This window comes from Columba livia, chromosome 8 (genome assembly GCF_036013475.1).
Source record: "Columba livia isolate bColLiv1 breed racing homer chromosome 8, bColLiv1.pat.W.v2, whole genome shotgun sequence".
NCBI lineage: Eukaryota > Metazoa > Chordata > Aves > Columbiformes > Columbidae > Columba > Columba livia.
Genome location: NC_088609.1, coordinates 18682275 through 18691591, shown reverse-complemented (window position 1 = coordinate 18691591; position 9317 = coordinate 18682275). Strand labels below are relative to the sequence as shown.

At 48.0% G+C, this 9317-nt stretch overlaps 1 long non-coding RNA gene across 1 annotated transcript; it reads right to left on the bottom strand.

Annotated features, from left to right (window-relative positions):
- Nucleotides 1–4093: 4093 nt before the first annotated feature.
- LOC110361116 (uncharacterized) lies at nt 4094–9172 on the bottom strand. Its single transcript, XR_002417477.2, has 3 exons — nt 5713–9172; nt 4972–5111; nt 4094–4325 (listed from the first exon to the last, which is right to left on the bottom strand). It is a non-coding gene; the product is annotated as an uncharacterized LOC110361116 (long non-coding RNA).
- Between the last annotated feature and the right edge of the window lie 145 nt (nt 9173–9317).

Below are 9317 nucleotides of genomic sequence, written 5' to 3'. Positions count from 1 at the left end.
ATTTGTTTCACGATATTTTCCAATACTAACTAACTAAATAAATAAATAAGAATGAATGAAAGCAAAAATAAATCCCACCTCTCAATTTTGGCTGGTTTGCTGAGTTTTCTTGATCAGCTGTCTCAGCTCCTCAGTAATCAGGTGAGGTGTTAATAGGGAGCTGGTTGTAAATAAAACTAATAAAGCAAAGAACATATTAGGAAATTAAGAAAAGGCGAGGGCCAAGAAGCTGCTAAAAATATTGTCGTGAGCTGAGCATTTCCCCATCATGTCGTTTGTTTCGTTCTGTGCTTATTCACAGCTGAGCAGCAAACCCAGTGTTGTTGCCATCTCTCCACATTTTTTTTTCAAATCGCACTGAACCAGCCATGGACTGCATCAACCCTTCCCACTTTCATAAAAAGCCTCTCAAATGGAGTCGCTAAACAGGAAACTTCAGCCTGATCTGATGTGATATGATATACGGATTCATGGAGCAACCTCGCTTTGCCAAACCCGATGAAACTGAGAGTTGTCATGCAATACTACGCAGTCAAACCTGGGATAATTGTAAAAGTGAACCCAATTTAACCCATTAGAATAAAATCAGATGCCAAGATGAATCGGAATCATTGCTTCTTAGGTGACAGTAGTGATGACAATTGATCCACCGGCTCAAAACAATAGAAAAATATAGGGTCGGGAGTAATTTCTCGTACTCAGGGTCTCTCTCCCCGGGGGAGATGCACGGAGCCGGCAGCGAGGCAGGAGTCGCTCCCCGGCCGGGCTGCGGAGGGGACTTACTGCAGGGACCCTGTGTCCGGGGAGCTCTTTCTGGAGCAGAAACACGAGATGACTTCTCGCTTTGGCTTTGCCTGTTTCTCTAATTCCTGTGACAGTTTCAGTTCTTCTCGCCTGAGCCGTGTGACCCTTACGTCTACGTGGCCACTTTGGTAATCTACTAAAATAAAATAAAAAATTAAAAAGCAAAGCAAGGGATGCTAATGATCTTCCTTGGAGTTTGTCAGGGAGCGGAACCCCGGCGGCGTGCGGAGGAGGCAGGGCTCTGATCTGCTCCCCGCCGAGGTGCGCACCGGCGGGCGGGGGTCCAGCCGTGCGCCCCGGGGCAGGGCGGTCGGCTCCCGCTCTGCTTCGGCCGTGTCCGCCGCCGGCACTGCCAGCAAACCGCTGCCGGCGAGGAGGGAGCTCGGAAGCAGCCGGGTAACATCACGCTGGCAGAGGGAGCCGCTCTCCCCGCCCCGGGCTTCGCCCCGCGGCGGCATCGTGCCCGCCCTCCCGCGGGCAGGGCGTGGGGAGTTCGGAGGGCGCAGAGGCTTCGGTTCCGCGGCCACTGCGAGCTTGCTGCAAATACTGCATCCCACCTCACAGCAGCTCACCTGGATAAACCAGCCAGGGAGGTGTAGGGCAGGGGGGTGTGGGTGTGTGTGTACTTCTACTGGTGGAGGTGTCTCCCCGCAGGAGGAGTGGGTTTAGGTCGGGTGATCGTGAGCTCTGAGCACGCCAAGGTTGCTTTGCCGGCCCTGGGACCATGGGAGTCCGTCTTGCTCCCGTGATGGAGCTGGCGAGAAGTTTTAAAATAAGGCTTTCATTAAATCCGATCGCTGTCGGGAAGCTTAAAGACATCCCGGGCAAAACCGGGAGCAGCCCTCGGGCAAGATTAGCTGAACCCATCAGTCTATGTCTGCGCTGGGAAGCGACTGACCACGCAGGGAGACAGGTGCCTTCATGGGACTTCATGCTCTCTTTTTAATCTCCCTAAGATAGCAGCCGCCATCTGCGCCAAGGTACAACAACAGGAATTATTATTATTATCATAATCACCGCGGTTGTTATTACTGCGACTTCGAGGGAGGGTGTCGGGGCCTTGCCCGGGCCCTGGGCACTGGGAGAAGCCCAGCCTGGGCCGGCCCGCAAGGACCGGACAGTGGGTTCATCCCCGCTCTTTCGCTTGCTCTCTGAAGTGCCTAATTTTTTTTTTTTTTTTTTTTTTTTTTTTTTTTTTAAACCGGAGTTCTAATGGAAGCAGGAGGCAGAGGAATACGCAAGGCTTATAATAAGCCACCTGCTGCGTCGCGCCTAACTAATGTTATGCTTTATTTCATTATTACTGTCGTGGCGGCAACAGAATAGGTCCTTGCATCACAAATTCCCCACCTAGCAGGACGGCCAAGAGAGGAGGACCCCACCACGCCGGCGGGGAAGCGGTGGCTGGTGGCCCTTCAGCGAAAGCCAGTGACCGACGGTCACTTCCCGCTCACGTAGCCGGTACCGTGCCGTGAGGCCGGGCTCAGCCCGCAGTTTTGGGGCCCATAGCTCACTGAGTGCCTCTATTGCCCTCTCTCCCCTCAACGACCCCTCTCCCTATCTATTGGCATGCAGGCTCGAAGCTATATCAACAGCAGTAATAGCCTCATAGGTTAGAACACTGTTAGCATAGCTGTTCCAACGCATTTCAGATATTTGGACTCAGTCTGTTCAGTGGAGCTTCAACCTATTGACTTGCCAGACGAGGCGTTCATGTGGACCCAGTTGCTAAAACGACGAAAACAGACTTTAGCTCTAAACTGTGCTGCTCTCCCATCTGACGGATGTTAATACACAAACGAAATCCATTTGGATGTTTTGTGTTACCAGAAGGCTGCGCTGACGTTCAAATGATCTAAATCTTAGCATCTGGAAGCTTGTACAAGCATCTTTTTGGAACAGGTTTCAAGACATTTCGTTCAACCAAAGCTGAGGAAGGATCAAAATGGGACACCAAGCAACTGACAATAGTTTCCAGTCTAAATGAAACTGGCTGCTTCATTTGAAAGTACACAAATGAAAAAATGCCTTTCCATTTATTGCAACCCCTCCGGGTAATCCCACACCCTCCCACTGAAGGTCCATCTCGGAACTGCTGTGTACTATGTAGATGTCCCCAAGGCCACCTCCTGCGAGCCTCCCCTTGCCGAGCGCTCAGCGGGGGTGGGGAGAGGGGACCAGCTCCATCTCAGAGGCTTGGGCTTCGGTCAGGATTTTCAGAGCTCAGCAATTCATCGACGCTACGACAGGAGGTATCTGAGTGCCATTCAGTCTTAATGAAGATCCGTGGGAGAAGTCGGGCGAGACAATAAATACAATAGTCCGGATATCAATAACTTTAGCAGGAAATAAAGGCGGACTTTCGTCTTAATGAAACAAAGACGAAGGAGCTCTTGGCAAGGTTGCCTCTACTGTACCGGAGTGCTCAGTACCTCCTGGGTGCTCATGAATATCTGTAGTGAGCTTTACACTTCATATTACGTTTGCAAACAGAATTATTTTGTCTTTCAAAGGCTTTTACAAACTCGGACACCAAACACACCGATGTTCAACTAAATACAAAGAATTTAAATTATTCAGAAACCCAAGCGATTCTGTTGAACCTTTTCTTCTCTCATCCCCCATCTCAGTCCCAGGGATTTAATCCGGTAACGCGTGTGTCAGGGCCCTCGGGCCCTGCCCCAAGGCGGCAGGATCCCCTCCCGGGGCCGGGGGTCAGGCGGCCGCGACCGGAGACCCGCGGCGGAACCGCCGGGCTCAGTCCAGCCCGGCGGCGGCTTCCCCGGGCTCCTTTCGGGAGAGCTCCGGAGCCGGGCCCGGATGCCGCGCTGGTGCTCAGGCATCCCGCAGCTCATTGTACAAAGGCGCTGGATCATTCCCCGGAGCAGCCGGAGGGGCTGGGCTCATCCCAGAGGGCGGATTTCCCCGGTATGCGGCGGGAGCGCTGCCGCCGCCCCGGGCACCCGCCTCTGCCGGTGAGGAGCAACACCCGGCTTGAGCGGTGCTCACAGCACCGCAACGCAGCACCGCAACACAGCGTCCTGCCCCCTGCCTCCCCTCCCTCCCAACAGCCGAAACGCCCGGGAGTACCGCAATCACCAACAATTGTCGGTGCATTCAAAAGTAATATTAAACTAAAACCGTGGGATTTTAGCCATCGAGTATGCTCACCTTCTTAGTTTCTTTTAAAGTGAAATTAATCGTATTATGGGATTGTAACCGGTTATTTGTAGCGCAAAAGAAAGGAAAAGGGGGATCGATACTGTGGCGTCTAAAACACACATACACATATGGTTCAGTTTGTGGTTTATTACAATTAAAATGCCTTCACTGGGAACCAGGATCAGGTACAGCAAATGCCAGTATTCCAGCAGTGGAAACCACAAAGAGTTGATGGGCTTCGGTTTCGCAGCCGCTCTCGCAGAATGAAGTACATTAATACTCATACATTAAAAGGGGAAAAAAAGAGTGGAAGCGCTTCTTTTTGGACTGGTATTTCAAGTTACTCGCTCATATGGACACTGCAGAAGAAATAAAACAAGTCGTTATGGCATTACTCAGTCATCAGTATGGAAAAGCCCAACCCTGCTTATGGTTAACAAGAATTGTTAATGATATATAAATCATTTGATCTATTGTGCCCTCCAGACTAAAAGGAAAATAATGGCAACCCCAAGCAAATGGTCCTAATTAGCGTCCAAGAAACCACTTCCTAAATGTATCCTTCCAACTCATTCCAATTTGACTGTCCAGAACAATCTTTTGTTCTTAAACTTCTTTATTTTGTGTGTAACTGCAAAAATGCTCTGCATACTGGAGCTTCGAAAATAGCTCATCTGGGAGCACAGGACAGCACCAGGAGCAGAAGGGGGGACGAGATGATCCCCCTGTCTCAGTGCCGCCTGTAAATATGTCCTGATGATTTGAAACTTTATTTCCCCAAAGCCTTGCCTCCTGACAAGTCTCTTTAGCGTAGTGCCGACGGGGCCTTCATCAAAAAAGTCTCCAACAGCAACACAGACTTCGAAAGGAAAAGTTAAAATCTGACCCAGAGCCTCTCTGTCCATATTCGAGCTGCCTATCACAGGCTTTCACCTACTCTTTCCACCGCTTTAAACTCTGATATTTAAGTTAAATACACCGCGGTTATACTCGTATATACCACACCTGATGTGATACCAGCGTGAAAATTCAGGCACCAGCCAGAAGAGCAACAAGAGCTTGGCGAGTGGGTTATTGTGGCCTTGATTTTGCTTCCACTGACAGCAACAAATCCTCCACTGTTTGCTCCCCCGGGAGGCCTGTTTCTTGGATGTACAAGATAAAAACTGTTATTTCTCATTAGCAGGGCTACCAGATCCTAATGCTTCATGAAAATCACCTACCCTTCCACCGAATCCCACATCTTCTGTCACTTCTTTATCCCACTACAAAACATAATTACTAAAGTTTTAAACACAGTTCTGAAAAACTGAACTACCTTGGAGACAAACCCCATCTTGGTCCTATCATCTCGGTTTCTTTTAAAAAAGGAAAGCTTGCTAGAAACAGACTTTCTGGCATGCTGGTTCTCTTCCTAGACATGACAGACTTGCCAAAGGGAACAGAACTTCTATAAAACGACAGTCAATTAAATAACTCCTGTGCAATGCTCTTTATGCTATTTCCAAGAGATAACGCTAATGGGAAATGCTGCAATTTTTTATTTTAACTTTAAGAAAATCCACCAACGACCTTCGCTGGACTTAAACTGTCCTTGACTCATTTAAAGTCCCGGTAAAACACATAAAATGGGTTGCCAACTCTTACTAGCCCAGCATAAATGATTTTACAAAGTCACGGAGACAACACAGGAGCTGACGCCGACAGGCAAGGCTTCATACTCTGCATGCAGAGCACAGCACGTACCTCTGTGCCGGTGGCACCTCCGGAGCAGGCGGCAGAACCGGGGCTGGATCCGCAGAGCTCGGCCAGCCTGGGCGCAGCGACCACCAGCCTCAGCTCTGAGCAGTCTTCAGCTCTTTGAGGTTTCAAATTGCAAGCGAGTTTGATATTATCCTCTTAGAACTGCTTACATGAAACAGGCTTGCTTGGTGATTCATGATTAAATGCGTTTATAAAGAAGTTATATTCTGTTACTCACTTAGCAAATAAATGGATGGGCACAAGTTACAGAAGTGAGTGAGGCGTACCCACAGCTGGCGTTGTAACACTGCTACAGCTTCAGTGTTCCCCGCCCGCTCCCTCAACGACACGGATCGCCGTGTCTAAATTACTCGGAGCCTGCGGTGCGGCGGGACGGAGCAGCCCGGCTGTCAGCCCGGGAGAGCGGGAGAGCACCGAACATTTGCACTCCTTTGATTCTGGACTTTTTTTGTTGTTTTCTCCCCACGATTTCTTCTTCCCCTTCCAAGTTTCATCTCCTTTACTTTTACTTGTAAAACATTTCAGGCAGTTATCAGAAAGCCTTAGGCATAGCTTACTGCTTTGCAGAGCTCCTTGATCAAAAGCAACCTTTATCCCTCCAGCCTTCACCTTACAAGGCGCCCCGCTATTGCAATCCCGGGGCTACCGACCCCTCCGCTGCCGGACACCCCGGAGAGGGGAGGCTGCAGGGCCGGGCCGGGCCGGGGGAGCGGACTCACTTATCACATCTGCACGGCGCTACCGAGCGATTATCAGGTCATTTCTTCCGTAATGCAAACCATGCCCTCACTTATTGCGAGTGATGCGTTTCGTAACGGAGGTCAGCGGGCTGAAGGCAGCCGGGGATCTCCGCTTCTCCTCCAACGGGAGCTCCGTGGGGCTCCCGGGGCTGCGTGGCCGGGAAGCGCCGGTGAGACCCGCGGCACCGCGTCTGCCCCAGTGGTGACACCACTACCGGCGCTTCTCGACCACGCTGCCCCGGTTGCTCCCGCGGAGGGAAGCGGAGAAAGTAGCGGAGCCTCATCTCCGACCTGTCTGCGGCTTCTTTGTGAGGGACCGGTGTCCGTGTGTAGGTATCTGGGTGCTCTTGGCAATGGGAGCATGTAGCGTAGCTTGTGCTCCCTCGGGATGCTGAAGGCTGCTCATCTGCTGGAGCCTCCGCTAGTAAAGACTCCCTAGACGGGGTCTGGCAGAAATAAGTGTCAGTGCAAACATAATTTGTGTCTTTTTGCCTATATATTTTGATACCACTTTAAATTAGTATAGTTACAGAATTTCCCTACACCTACCTCCTTCATCTATTTCTTCTATGAGTCCAATGCTGATTTTCAGCACAACCTCAGGTTGCACCTTGTGTTGCTCTTACCTTTCAGACCCCTTTCTCAAGCCTTCATCCTCTGTCCCTTTCCCAACCATAATGCCTGTGGCAAAGCGTTTCTGGTTTCTCTGCCCCAGGCTTCTTGGTCTCGACCCCACTGGCTCAGTTTCGCCATAGCCAGGTTATCTCCGAAAGCCCAAAGCATGAACTGAGAAGCTCAGGCTCAGAAGCCTTTGGGGAGCCTTGCTGCTGGGCTGTTTCACTCGAGGCCTTGTCCCCAAACTTTTTGATCAGTTTTTTCTAGTTGCCCACATGGATTTTGTCCTTTTTCTCAAGTTATGGCCTCAAGGTGACTGAGCTCCCTTTCTGGTTCCTCTCCCATTGCCCATTCCAGGGTAGTGATCACCTCTTTACTCCTTTATTTTTTTGCCTTCCCAAACATGATGGTCCTCAGGCAACACAGCTGCTCATCAGATGTCCCTTTATTCCTCCTCCATGCTGAGTGTCAGTTCCTTGCCTCAGTTGAAGTATTCCCTCTGTTCTCTCCCACTGAAGTCCAACCCTTGCTGGTTCTGTGTGTACATCAGATACTTTCCTCTCCCACAAGCTCTAAGGCCAGCAAGGACTTCAGACGGCACTGAGGAAAAGGCCTCTTGTCACCGGTTCCAGACCTGACAGCCTGGGAAGACTCCAGAACAGTCCAGAAGACAAATTGCAGATAAAGTCATGCTTTACCCTGCATCTGAACATTTCTACTGAAATGCAATCGTCAGTGAATTTAGCTGCGTGTATTCAGCAGGCATAGCAAGATATATGGGTGCATGCAAAGTGTTGTCTGTTATAGTTTATGACTTGGTCAAATTAGGATACATTTTCACTTATTTGGCAAAAGCCATGTTCTCAACCCCCAAAGCTGCCAGCACACTATCTCCCTGGCAAATACATTGCTGCTCCAGAGCAGGGGACACTAGCGTCGCTTTAAGTTATTTGAACTACTAATGTGAACACAGCAAAATATTATTTCATAGCTTTATCTACTTAAAAAATAAAATAGAAGCTTAATTAAAAAAAAAAAGGAAAATAGGAGCTTAATTAAAATATGATCTATATTAAAATAGGAGCTTAATTAAAAAAAAAGGTACAGTTTTAAGGAGCTGAAAACTAGGAAGATGTAGGGCAGCTTTACAGATAGCAAGATAATGGCTCCACCTATGAAGTTACAAAAAGTGTATTGTTCAGCAGCAGTGAATAGCTCTAATTAATTATCTTTAGGACTAACTGTATCAAATTGATTTCAATAATTTAATTTTATTTATGAAGTCATGTAATGTTCTGTGTGGTGCTTTGCAGGATCCAAAAATGTGTGCAAACATTGTGCCTGATCTGGAAACTTATTTTCTTTCCTAGGACTGTCTTTATTTATTTGATGTGTGCATCATCAGTCTAGTTCATAATTCACATAAATGCTCCTTCCACCAGAGGTCACATTCCATAAAATTATTTCCTTATCACTGACCTCTAGAAAAATAATCAAGGAAATCAGCAGCCAAACCAATGATATAATCTTAGTTCACTTGACATTTACATCTTCATTTATAAATGATGGCGCAGGTTCCCTTGTGCCATCACCGATTTTGGCTGTACGTACACAGTGACCTCACTGATGTAAATCCTGATGTACCACAATGGAAGGAGTGACCTGGCTCAACGATATCGCAGCCCTACAGCAATCCTTTGGAAATCCTGCACTAACATCAGCCCACACATCTCGTTCTTAACAGCACAGAGACGTGGACCCTTGACTAACTTAAAATCTATACCTTATATGCCATACTATTGGACTTTTTTGGAAAAAAAGTGGTATTCAGGATAAGTAATTCAGCTGAGATTGAATGATGAAGAGAAGACTGAGAAGGCATCTGGTACAGGGAGTGTCAATGGAGTGTTGAATGACAACTACTTATTTTGTCCTTACAGATTGTGTTGGTGGATTATGCAGTTTAGGAGTTCTGACCATAACAACAAATAATGATTTAAGAAAATCTGTGTATACTAAAATGTCAAAAACTGAAGGTATGTCGGTTTCCCAGCTGAGTAGCCTATTTTATAGGAGGGTGAGTTATATATTTCAGTTAACTGAATGCAATAAAACTAGACTCATTTTTGCAGATGTTGATCCCAGTTCCATAATCCTCATAGGATTCAACTTCAGTAGCAGTTTGACATATTCTCATTTTTCAATGAAAAAACATTTTTTTTTTTATAAAAG